The sequence below is a fragment of the Vicia villosa genome, linkage group LG2, assembly GCF_029867415.1.
Source record: "Vicia villosa cultivar HV-30 ecotype Madison, WI linkage group LG2, Vvil1.0, whole genome shotgun sequence".
In the NCBI taxonomy this organism is placed as follows: Eukaryota; Viridiplantae; Streptophyta; class Magnoliopsida; order Fabales; family Fabaceae; genus Vicia; species Vicia villosa.
This window is the reverse complement of record NC_081181.1, coordinates 50,498,926-50,512,741: the sequence shown is the minus strand read 5'-3', so window position 1 is coordinate 50,512,741 and position 13,816 is coordinate 50,498,926. Positions and strand designations below refer to the sequence as shown.

At 34.2% G+C, this 13,816-nt stretch overlaps 1 pseudogene; it reads left to right on the top strand.

The window, feature by feature from the left end:
* The first annotated feature begins 865 nt into the window (after window positions 1-865).
* Window positions 866-12,702, top strand: LOC131649042 (aspartate--tRNA ligase, chloroplastic/mitochondrial-like; annotated as a pseudogene).
* Window positions 12,703-13,816: the final 1,114 nt, after the last annotated feature.

The following is a 13,816-nucleotide window of genomic DNA, read 5'->3' as shown; positions in this document are numbered from 1 at the left end:
ATAAAACTAAAACATATATATATAATTTCAAAGTACACACCACTGATACTTAATTCCAAAGTACACACCACTGATACATAACTCTAAAGTACATAAACTACAAATGCATAAACTACGTAACTTCAATTTCTTTTGTATCATTGAGAAAACCCCTTTTGAATTTCCTTTCAGCTCTTCATTCTCTTAGTAGTGACACCAAGTGCTGGCTGCCTGACTCTGGTTAATATTCTTCAGGAATCACAAGTGGATCGCCGGGATTCTTTCCAGGTCCCACAAAATTCTTTGTCTTCAATGTCATAAGTCTATCACTCTTTTTGTTCACAATTGGAATTTGAAGGTGCGAAGAAACTGAAGAACACGAGGGATTTGAATTGGGTTTCTAGATTAAAACTTTTTGCAACCCAAGAACACAAACATCAAGAATGCAACAATAATAAAAGACACAAGAATTTTTTTTCCTTTGGCAAACAGGTTAGTCTCTCTTTCTCTTATATTTTATTTATTCACATATTTTTTTCTTCAATTTACAATCTGTTTTATCAATTTATTAAATTACTAAAAAAATTATTTTATTTTATCATGTCAATGATCGGAGAATTCTACACATGATCTTTATTATTTTGTCCCTCTCTTATAATAAATACCAACAAGAGAAAAACAAAATTGTTGATATTTTCTTACGAGTGTTTTCTTTTTTCAATTCATAGAGTCCATGCTGGACTCACTTTTCTTAATATTAGAGACCAACAACGATATGTCTCTGTTCTTAAAAGCAATGCCTTTGATGATTCTCCGACCAAAACCATCCTTTTTCTTTCGTTCTACGGTAATTTCCACTTCAATTCCAAGGCTAATTTCAACAACCATGACGGTTTCTTCTGTTTCTGCTTCAATTCAACCACTTTCTTCTGCTTCTGAAACAGTTACTTCCAATGCTATACCACCACCACCACCACCTCCGCCTTTACCTTTTAATGAATCGCGGACGAATTTCTGTGGTGAATTGTCTTTGAATCATGTTGGTAAAAAGGTTCGGATTTGTGGTTGGGTTGCACTTCATAGAGTCCATGCTGGACTCACTTTTCTTAATCTTAGAGACCATACCGGGATTCTTCAGGTACATTCTTTGCTATGCTATGCTCTTGTTGAGTTGACACTATTACTCCTTCTAGGTTCCTTGCTTTGTGATTTCTTAACTGCTTGGTCTCTTAAATGTCCATGTCCAGTGGTATTTTGCTAACTCATCATTCTCAATGGCTACTCCCTTGTTAGTCCTCATAACATATTGTTTGTTACTTTATATTACATTTCCATTTTCTTGATTTCATCATGTATCAACTACTTTACTATCGATGTTGTTTATAATTGAACATGGTGGGTACTCTAATTAAGCTTGAAATTCAGGTTACAACCTTTCCAGATGAATTTCCAGCTGCGCATTCTGCTATCAACGACCTCAGACTGGAGTATGTGGTTGCCATTGAAGGTGTTGTCAGGTCCCGTCCAAATGAATCAATCAACAAGAAGATGAAAACGGGCTTCATCGAGGTCTTTAAAATTTGTTTTTCTACGAAGAAATATGCCTTGTATTTAACTGGTTCTTGTCTTCAATCTGAAGATATGTTTTTTGTTGTTTAAATGTTTGATTTATTTACTGTTTTCTCTCTGTCTACCAAAATTTCACATTCATCCTTGTGTTGGGCAGGTTGCTGCAAATGAGGTTCAAGTTCAAGTGTTAAATTCTGTGAATTCAAAGTTACCATTCTTAGTTACTACAGCAGATGATGCAAAAGATTCTCTTAAAGAGGAAATCCGTTTGAGGTAGTAGCCATCGATAGTTGCATGGTACTTGTAATTGTTATCAAGTGATTTATATATAATCTCACTATATTTAGAATTTTCCTATTAATGCTGTTGTCCGTGTTTATTTTTTATCAAGTTATTTATTTAGTAAATGTCATTTCAGACTTATCTTCCACTTTGGTGGAAAAGAGAGAATTTTGTGCGGTGGCCTATCATGTTTTTTCTTAATATGATAGCCCACTGTTTTTGGGCCTAAGGCCAACAATAACCAAGCTGAATAGAGGAGTTAGGAAAATAGCTGCTGATGTGGCAGTTGGTTAGGATGTGCAAATATTTTTAGAGTGAAGGTCGGACCATTGATGGAACCCGTGAATTCATAATGGAAATTCTGTTTTTTGTTGAGTATGAAAATGAACCAATGCTCAGTTACTATTCTGAGCATCATCCTAACCAGAGAATATTTTCTCCTAACTAAATGCTAACGACATTTAGTTAAGTGGTTTGTAACCCATATCCTTCGAAGTAAGAACCACCGAACACCAGTTGCAGGCAGAGGCTCATCTGACACTGACGACGACCAATCTCTTTGTAGCAGGGAACAACTCCATCTGATTTGGTACTCTACATCGGTTCTGACTTTAGACAAAATAGGCCTGGTGCAAAGTTGTTCTAATTTGTTGAGGAAATAAATTAGGATTTGGAAAGGAGCAGAGCCCCTGAAGCTGCCCCAAGTTGAGATTAACATTTGGGTCCAAGACCAAACAGAGCGAGGGTTGCAAAGGTGCCAGCTAAAGCTAATTCAGGAATTACTGAATCAGGCCCACATTAAGACTGAGGAAATAGATGAGAAAATATGGAAGCTATGGTTACAAGTTTTAGAGGAAAAAAGTTGGCTTCAGTTATGATGATGCTCACAGTAGTTCATGTTGCAATGGAAGAAAGGTTTGTTTGTATTTTCATTCCTATTTATTCTGTTGACACATTAAAGGATATCCATGCTACTACCAAGGAGCTAGGCAAACATTATGTTGTTGTATTTATTGGAGTTGGAAAGTATATTAATCCAATTAAGATTGATTGCTGGCTCAAACAACACAATAATAGTAAAGTCACGATAACTGCTTGTGATGCAACTCAATCAGGGGCTATTAAACAATTATGGAAACATGCAACTAGATTTCAAAGATCCTACTCTTGTGGCAATGGAAGCATTTCTAAAGGTCTCTTATAAGAGTTTAGATGTGATTCTAGTTAATAGAGCTGGATGTAGACATGAGTGTGAACCTTTGACAGATGCTCTGTCAAGGTATGAATATTTTCTCTCTGATAACATACTTGAACTCATCCAAAGTCTTGAAGATAGGTACAATTGAGTATAAACCAATCTGTTTGTAAAAGCTCATAACTCTTACTATGGACAGCAATACCAGAGGGAAAGAAATAGCACAAGCACTGTCTGTTATTCATATAAAATTTCCTCCACAAAGGATGCAGTTACTGATTTATCATGCTTCTTGATATCATAGAAGAGATGCCAATGGATATGTTGAATGCTTCAATTGCACTTGCACTTCTCTTTGCTCAAGCTGCGGTTGCTGAAGTAGTGGCCATGGCCTCTCTAAACATAGAAGAAATTCACTGCGTGCTTCTTCCCAATTGCAATGGGAGTAAAATTACGTGGATGAGCCGATCGTTTGAAATTGCCTCATCTAGCTTCTAACCATGGGATCCTGGTCCTGGGGGCTTGGGCATGATTTGCGACTTTTACAATACATGAGGGGGTTCTTCAACAGTTAAATACTTAGGTTTGGCGGGCACTGCTTGCTTAATTTCATATGATCTATTGCAAGTTGCTCATGCTATGGCCATGGCACCAACTGCAAGTGACAAGAAGTATTCAACACATGAGTGTCCTTATCTTAACCTTCAGGACTAGACTATTTTTATAGTGGACGGTAGTGATAGGACACTGACTTTGGGCTTAAGCCCAATAACCAAGCTGAACGGAATAGTTAGGAAAAGAGCTGCTGATGTAGCGTGGCAGTTGGTTAGGATGTGCAGGGGGGTTTATAGGAGAAAGAGGTGAGAGTGAGAGGCTCATTCAGAAAAGTTGTTAGCATTCAGGTAGGAGAAAGTATTCTCTGGTTAGGAGCTTACCTCTGTTTTGGATTTTTTGAACTCCGGTTTATATTTTCTTTCAGCACTGTAAGTGAGCTTTGCTCCATTTTCATTCTCAATACAAACAGATTTTCCATTTTCATTCACCAGTTTATCTTTTCTTTCATCACTGTAAATGAGCTTTGTTCCATTTTCATTCTCAATACAAACAGATTTTCCATTTTGAAATCATGGGTTCCATCATAACACATTTATTATTGTATTATGCAAGCATATGAGAAATTTATTGCATACAATTACTAATTTGCAGGTATCGATGTCTTGATCTAAGAAGGCAGCAAATGAATTTTAACATATTGCTGCGGCATAAAGTGGTCAAACTCATACGAAGATATCTAGAAGACATACATGGTTTTGTGGAGGTACTGTCCATTAGATTCATCCCTTCCCTTGAGTTATTGAGTCTCTTGCACACCATACTTTGGTAGTTGGTGTCCTGTGTTGATCTTTACCTTTTTTTTTATTCATAAGGTAGATTGAAACTCCAATACTTTCAAGATCCACTCCAGAAGGTGCCCGAGATTATTTAGTTCCATCCAGAGTCCAGGTAGTAAAATTTGTTCACCTATTGCATGAGATTTAAATTTTATTATATTTCTCTAATATATTGTCAGTCTTTCTTTCTCTTTGTTTAGTATGGCTATTAAATTAAATAGAGTAAATAAGTCAACACAACAGACTTTGAAAAAATTAGTCTCGTCAAATGTTCAATCAGGCAATTTAAATATTTGCATAATCAAATCAATTAATTGTTCTTTCATTGTTCAATTAGATATTGCTATTTTGAATTTTGGAGTTGACAGGGTTTATGATCCCTTCGAAAGCTATTACCTATAACTCAATGGCATTAAGGTAGCTTATGCAGAATTGCGTTGTGCATGCATCTCAGTAGACACATCATTGACCCTTTTCCTTATACTTAAACCCAGAAAGCACTGTCCTTTGATATTTATCTGTTATGTTTTGACTGTTAAAATGACTGCAAAAACTGTAGTAATTTCTCATAAGTGAGTTATCTGTATTATGCCACCGAATAAGTTTATTTTCTCGGGATAGCATCTCCAATGAATGGAGCATTGCTAAGATATAAAGCAATGTGATATTTTTATCTACTTTTTTTTTTTGCGAGATATGTAATTTATGTCATGTTTTGTTCATTCATTATCTCATAAATTATGAAGCCAGGAACATTCTACGCATTGCCTCAAAGCCCTCAGCTATTCAAACAAATGCTAATGGTTGCTGGTTTTGATAAATATTATCAAGTAGCAAGGTAGGATATTCTTTTTCTTGTCTTATGGTATCATGGCTTATGTTATGGAGGATTTGTAAAACTCTTCCCCTTTTCCTATAAATATGCAATTGGTTTGTCTGATTTACAATTAAAAGATATTTGATGCAAGTCACCATGTTTGTTTTTGGATTAAATGCAATTTACTTTTTATCAGATGTTTTCGAGATGAAGATTTAAGAGCTGATAGACAACCGGAGTTCACACAACTAGATATGGAAATGGCTTTTACTCCTTTAGAGGATATGTTGACTCTTAATGAAGAGTTGATCAGAAAGTTTAGTTTATAGTTGTAGCATCTATAATCGTACTTCTCTAACAAGTTAAATAGATTCATGTTATCTTATTCTTACCCATAATCCATAAATTAATTTTTTGAAAACTAATAATGAAAACATGTATTAGATAAGTTTTTTGGAATGGAAGAATAAAGTGTTTGAAGCAGGTATTAATATTGGTTGAAAAAATATAAAGGATAACTAAAGAAACAGACACTTTTGGTAAACTAATTCAAAGAAAGATATGTTAAAGTTGGTAGTTGTGTTGTTGGAGTTTGTTTGAAGTCCCACGTTACTTAGTTTTCCGGGCTGTTCATTGTATAAGGATGTGAGGACAACCTCACCCTTTGAGCTAGCTTTTGGAGTTGAGATCCAAGCATATTTAACATGATATCAGAGCTGGGTTAAGGACTGTAATGTGGGAATTTGACCCAAGCCCACGCTAGGCGTGAGAGTGGGTGTTGAAGTTGGTAGTTGTGTTGTTGGAGTTTGTTTGAAGTCCCACATTACTTAGGTTCTGGAACTGTTGATTGTATGAATATGTGAGGACAGCCTCACCCTTTGAGCAAGCTTTTGGGGTTGAGATCCAAGCATATTTAACATATTTAACAAGATAGACATATGGATGATCACTAATGATAGAAACACAATTGAAATGTGAAGTTGATAAGAAGATTCTAAATAATAGAACTATTTTACCTTTTGGATTAAATTAGGTCAAACAGAGTCTAAGATAACTAATAAGTGATAACTAACTAAATGGACTAATTGACTAACAGAACAGTTGTCATTATTGTCACATTCTAACAATACATTCCCCCCACAAAAGTTCACTTTGCCCTCAAGGTGGGAATTGGGGATCCTTATTGTACGAGAATCCCCACTTATAACCGTTCAACTGTGCTTCCCTTTTCTAAATTTTGGTAATCCCAATCCACCGTTTGTTCATCTTCTGCCAAGATCATGCATGTATCACATACTTTTTTTCCGAGTATTTTCAGCATTGGAGCTTAGCTTTGTTTAGGAGTTTTTTAACTCCGGTTTATATTTTCTTTCGTCAGTGTTAGTGAGCTTTGCCCCATTTTCATTCATGATACAAACATATTTTGCATTATGAATTCACGGGTTCCATCATAATACATATTCATTTTTATATTATGCAAGCATATGGGAATTTATTGCATACAATTACTAATTTTCAGGTATCGATGTCTTGATCTAAGAAGACAGCAAATGGATTTTAACATATTGCTGCGGCATAAAGTGGTTAAACTCATACGAAGATATCTAGAAGACATACATGGTTTTGTGGAGGTACTGTCCATTAGGTTCATCACTTCCCTTGATTTATTGAGTCTCTTGCACATCGTACTTTGGTAGTTGGTATCCTGTGTTGACCTTTACCTCTTTTTGTTCAAAGGTAGATTGAAACTCCAATGCTGTCAAGATCCACACCAGAAGATGCCCGAGATTATTCAGTTCCATCAAGAGTCCAGGTATTAAGATTTTTTCACCTATTGCATGAGTTTCCATTTTTATTATATTTCTCTAATATATTGGTAGTCTTTCTTTCTGTTAGTTTGGTACGACTTTTAATTACAATAGAGTAAATAAGTCAACACAACAGACTTTGAAAAAATTACTCTCGTCAAATGTTCAATCAGGCAATTTAAATTTATCTTTTGCATAATCAGATCATTTAGTTTTTCTTTCATTGTTCAATTAGATATTGCAATTTTGAATTTTGGAGTTGATAGGATTTATGATCCCAGCTTCGAAAGCAATTACCTATACATCAATGGCATTAATGTAGAGCTTATGCAGGGTTGCATTGTGCTTGCACCACATCAGGAGACACATCATTGACCCTTTTCCTTATATTTAACCGCAGAAATATTTATCTGATAGAGAAATGCTAAAAACACTCTCTTTTTAACACTCTCTCAAACACTCACTCTCTTATCGGTTAAAACATGTGTGGGTCCTACCACTTTATGTGGGACTTATTTTCAAAGTAAGAGACCTACACATATTTCAACCAATAAGAAAGTGAGTGTTTGAGAGAGTGTTGAAAAGAGAGTGTTGCTAGCACTTCTCTTATCTGATATGTTTTGACTGTAAAAATGACTGCAAAAACTGTAGTAATTTCCCATAAGTGAGTTATCTGTATTATGCCACTGAATAATTTTATTTTATCGGGATAGCATCTTTGCTGAATGGAGCATTGCTAAGATATAGAGCAATGTGATATTTTTTTCTACTTTTTTTTTTTGCGAGATACTATCTAATTTATGTCATGTTTTGTTGATTCATTATCTATAAATTATGAAGCCAGGAACATGCTACGCATTGCCTCAAAGCCCTCAGCTATTCAAACAAATGCTAATGGTTGCTGGTTTTGATAAATATTATCAAGTAGCAAGGTATGATATTCTTTTTCTTGTCTTATGGAATCATGGCTTATGTTATGGAGGATTTGTAAGTCTCTTCCCTTTTTCCTTAAAAAAATCATTTGGTTTGTGTGATTTACAATTAAAAGATTTTTGATGCTAGTCACCATGTTTGTATTTGGATTGAATTCAATTTACTTTTTGCCAGATGTTTTCGAGATGAAGATTTAAGAGCTGATAGACAACCGGAGTTCACACAACTAGATATGGAAATGGCTTTTACTCCTTTAGAGGATATGTTGACTCTTAATGAAGAGTTGATCAGAAAGGTTAGTTTATAGTTGTAGCATCTATAATCGTACTTCTCTAACAGGTTAAATAGATTCATGTTATCTTATTCTTACCCATAATCCATAAATTAATTTTTTGAAAACTAATAATGAAAACATGTATTAGATAAGTTTTTTGGAATGGAAGAATAAAGTGTTTGAAGCAGGTATTAATATTGGTTGAAAAAATATAAAGGATAACTAAAGAAACAGACACTTTTGGTAAACTAATTCAAAGAAAGATATGTTAAAGTTGGTAGTTGTGTTGTTGGAGTTTGTTTGAAGTCCCACGTTACTTAGTTTTCTGGGCTGTTGATTGTATAAAGATTTAAGGACAACCTCACCCTTAGAGCTAGCTTTTGGAGTTGAGATCCAAGCATATTTAAGATGGTATCAAAGCTGGGTTAAGGACTGTAATGTGGGCATTTGACCCAGGCCCACGCTAGGCGTGAGAGTGGGTGTTGAAGTTGTTTGGGAACTGTTGATTGTATGAATATGTGAGGACAACCTCACCCTTTGAGCAAGCTTTTGGGGTTGAGATCCAAGCATATTTAACATATTTAACAAGATAGACATATGGATGATCACTAAAGATAGAAACACAATTGAAATGTGAAGTTGATAAGAAGATTCTAAATAATAGAACTATTTTACCTTTTGGATTAAATTAGGTCAAACAAAGTCTAAGATAACTAATAAGTGATAACTAACTAAATGGACTAATTGACTGACAGAACAGTTGTCATTATTGTCACATCCTAACAATACATTCCCCCACAAAAGTTCACTTTGCCCTCAAGGTGGGAATTGGGGATCCTTATTGTACGAGAATCCCCACTTATAATCGTTCAACTGTGCTTCCCTTTTCTAAATTTTGGTAATCCCAATCCACCGTTTGTTCATCTTCTGCCAAGATCATGCATGTATCACATACTTTTTTTCCGAGTATTTTAGCATGGAACTAAATCGTTGGCCATATAAATTGCCTCTTTTCCTCCAATCTTTTGACACACTAGTCAGAACGAAGCTATCAAGCTCCTTTGTTTCTCGATGGGATGGCATTAGTAGTGTGGAGAATCTTAATGATATGATTGAGACCCAACTTTCATCTCTCCATGCACTATTAGATAGAAGGTGATTCTCAATTGTATTATCTGAATTGAAAAGCTGCATAATAGAGAGACTTACAAACAAAATTTATCGACTGGAATAAGGTTAATTAATTGTGACAACTGAGCATACCCAAACCGATGACAGCTAAGCATAACTGACACTGTATAACTATGAAGCCTAAATAACCAGAAATATACTAAATAGGCTAACATCTGAGAAATTTGTTCTCTCATACATCCACACAACCTCAAGGTAGGTGAGAGAATGTAATGAGCTTAGATACATTGAACCCGTCCCTTAGAAAACAAAACCTGGCAGGGCATAGAGACTCAGTATGAAGATCTGCATGTAACTTGTAAATTTTGTCCAGGAATATCTTAAACTATTAGCTGCTTCTTTAACACCTTCTCCCTGACAAAGAACAGTTAAGTTCCTGGTGTATAATGGTGCATGAAGAACTGGTTTGATGGCCAGAACAACAACACTCTGATTATCACATAAAATCCTAAACCCTACACCAGAGGAACTTGAGCAGAGATGGCTAACTCAGTAGGGTGTGTATCCGTAACAGTTCTGCAGTAAACTAGAGCAAGACTTTGATACTCAGTTTTGGTACCTACTAGACCTGGCAACTACAGTGAAACCACTGTGAGATCAAGTTAGAACCAAGAACAATGGCAGCAGTGTGGATCTTCTGCCATCAGGATTCGCTGCCCAATCAACATCACAATAGGTTTCACTTATTTCAGGAAAAGAAAATTGTTGAAATGGGAAGGTGTTAATGTGGTAAGTCTGTTTGAAAAAGATCTTTTTGTATGTGGTTGGTTACATAAGGAAAACCATAAAAATTGAATCATGTATGTTAGGCTATTTTGAAGTTGGATACTGTTTGAGGGGATCAAATATTGTATGTTTATTATGAATTTGTTCATCTCCTAGATTAGATAGAATACACACTCATTACTTGGTGTAAAAATAAGAAGTGTTTATTGCAGGTTTTTCTTGAAATTAAGGGTGTGGAATTACCAAATCCTTTCCCTAGGCTTACTTATGCTGAAGCAATGAACAGATATGGTTCAGACCGGACAGATACCAGATTTGATCTCGAATTAACAGATGTAATGCTCTGTATTTCACCTCCTCTTAGTACTTTTGTGGTTTCTAGCATATGGCAGTTACTTTGATCTTCTCTTATGTGCTCACATTTTTTCATTTGATATAGGTTGCTGCAGTCCCGTGTTGGAAATCACTGTTACTTTGTGTTTTAGTTTCGTATTGCAGTAACTTACATATACTTGCTTCATCTTGCTGAGATATAACTTCTATTGGCTGCAGGTATCTGACATTTTCTCAGGGTCTTCTTTCAAGGTTTTCTCTGATTCCTTGGAGAGTGAAGGAATTATAAAAGTATTGTGTGTACCTAATGGTGCAAAAAAGTACTCAAATTCAACTCTTAAGAAAGGTGATATTTACATTAAAGCTTTCAAATCTGGTGCAAAGGGTTTACCTTTTCTCAAGATCACGGAGAATGGTAAATAAGGAATTCAATATCAATACTTAATTTTATGATGTTTTGAGATATGTTTATTATATTCCATTATCTATTGTGCTAACCTTTGTTTTTAGGGGATATTGAGGGAATTTCTGCTCTAGTGTCAAGTATGGATCCTGCAACTAAAGAGGATTTGTTACTGCCATGCTCTGCTAGACCGAATGATCTGATTTTATTTGCAGTTGGTCATCATGCATCTGTAAATAAAACTCTAGATTGTCTTAGAGTTTATGTGGCACATGAGTTAGGTTTAAACGACCATGTAAGTTGGTATTTTCTTTTTAAAGGAAAATAAATGTTGTATATCTTGATGATTCATTTCACTTACACTATCTGGTTATTTGTTTGAATTTTAGGGCAGACATTCAATTTTGTGGGTTACCGACTTTCCAATGTTTGAGTGGAATGATTCAGAGCAGAGGCTTGAGGTTTGTTTTTTCCTTTTAATATCATCCAACAATGTATTTTTCTCAATATATAATTACATGTCTTGGTTGAAAATATTATGATTGTCATTTCAGTTAATCTGGTTATATTTGTTGTTGTTCCTTTCATTATTCTATTATGGAATGCAGGCTCTTCATCATCCTTTCAATGTGCACCAAATCCTGAAGACATGAATGACCTTACTACTGCTCGTGCGTTGGCATATGACATGGTTTATAATGGGGTGGAGGTAATTGAAATTTAGTTCGGCTTACTTTTCTCTCTCTTTAAGCTCTGAGGTTTACAATTTCATGACCGATGTCTCCATAAACAACTCAATATTATATTTTCTGTCAGATTGGTGGAGGAAGTTTGAGAATTTATAAATGCGACATACAACAAAAGGTTTTGGAGATTGTAGGCATCTCAATAAAGCAGGCTAGTAAATGCAACTCCATTCCTAGTCTTATTTGTCTTCGAAGGCATGTGTAGCTCTGACTGATCTGAATTATGCTTTATAATTTATTTTCAGGCAGAAGCAAAGTTTGGCTATCTTCTTGAAACGCTTGACATGGGGGCTCCGCCGCATGGTATGTACATTTGTAAATCTTCTAAAATGGTTTATAGCAATAGATATGTTTATAAATAAGACATCAAACATTTAACATAAACCAAACTTATGTTGAGACCAGAGTTGCAGAAACACAAAATAGTTCTGCAATTTTATAGTTTTATTGGTGGCGAAAAAACTGCGAGTAGAATGATGTGACCCTACTCTTCAATAAAAGTAATCGGCGTATCTTTATTCGAACACTACTATGAAACATGAAGCGCACAGATTGTTTCTCAATATGTTTAGTAGCTGATGAATGAAACAAATGCAGCAGGCATAGCTTTTGGTTTGGACAGATTGGTTATGTTGCTAGCCGGTGCTAGTTCTATCAGGGACGACATTGCTTTCCCGAAAACAACTACTGCACAGTGTGCCCTCACAAGGTCACCTTCCAAAGTAGATCCGCAGCAGCAGAAAGATCTTTCAATTACTACGTAGATAGGTATTCCGCTCTTCATTGTTTCTGTTGCTCATACCCATTTTTGTACTCTACCAAGGAATAATTTATGTACATTTAACTAAATCAATGTGTATTTTTACTAGGGATACCATGTAAACCTGCATTAGCTCAGTGTTGACTCATTCACTTTGTTATTTCTGTGTTGGAGAATCATTCATTATCACCACACAACTTTTCCACTAACTAATGCCAACTTGTTCTTTGTGCTTGTAATGTATCAACTACTTTTGGCTTGTGTTCAACAATAATAAATGAGTACAAGGAATATTCAAACCCATTACACAGAAGAGGGTTACAAATAAACTACATATGGTGATGAACATCACTTGATCACAGAAAAATTCACAAATAAAACCAGTTCAACAATATGCTCTACAGTTGAAAAGTCCAACTAAACTTTGAGGACTTGTCAATGAAAACATCATTGCATTATTCTTTTGGATTATGTTTGTTGAATATCTCTTATCTCAATCTCATATTTTTTATATGTATAATTTGCAATTCTAAATCAATAAATAAAAAATCAGTATAGCTTTACTTTTGGAAAGATTGAACGTGATTTTGAAGACTTAAAACTGATTTTTGGTATATTTAAATTTCTTGATCTAAATTAATTGTATTTTTTGAGGTGATTCTAAATTAAAATTAAAATTTGTTGCTTTTGACTCCACGTGATTTTTATACATGAATTTATAATTCAACCATTTTCACTCGGATATAAATTATTTTACAATTTTTTTCTTCAAATAAATCATTTTATTTTAAATTCATTATGAGTATCACTTATTTAAAATTAAAATGTGATTAGTAATTTTATAGTGATGATCGATTGAAACTTACAAAGATTATGTATATGAATCAAATTAATTTCTTAATGAGTTAAATTAAGAGCATGTTTGTATAGGCTTTTAAAAGATCATTTTTACTTTATATATTTCAATTTTATTTTTTGAGAATTTACTCAAAATAAATTAGAAATTATATTGAATCCATTTATAATAAATTAAAAAGTAATTTTGATATTCAGTAATTTAACTATCATAATAAAAATAACACATTTTTATAAAATAACTTATTTTAAAATTAAATTCTTATGAGTAGCAATTCAAAATAGTTTGTCATTAAAATAAATATTTAAAATAGTTTTTTTTTTATAAAATTCTATTTAAACTATTTTTTTTAATATCTTTAACAAAAATATATAATATTATACAAATTATTTTAAAAACCTGTAACAACCTGCTCTAAATCCTTTTAGGAAACCACTTTTTGCAACTGTAGCATGAAACATACACTGAATCTTATGTTTCAAAACATACTACTCAGAGTAACGCCAAAACTATAGAAAAGTAGAGTAGACATTTACCAATAAAAAGTTATGAA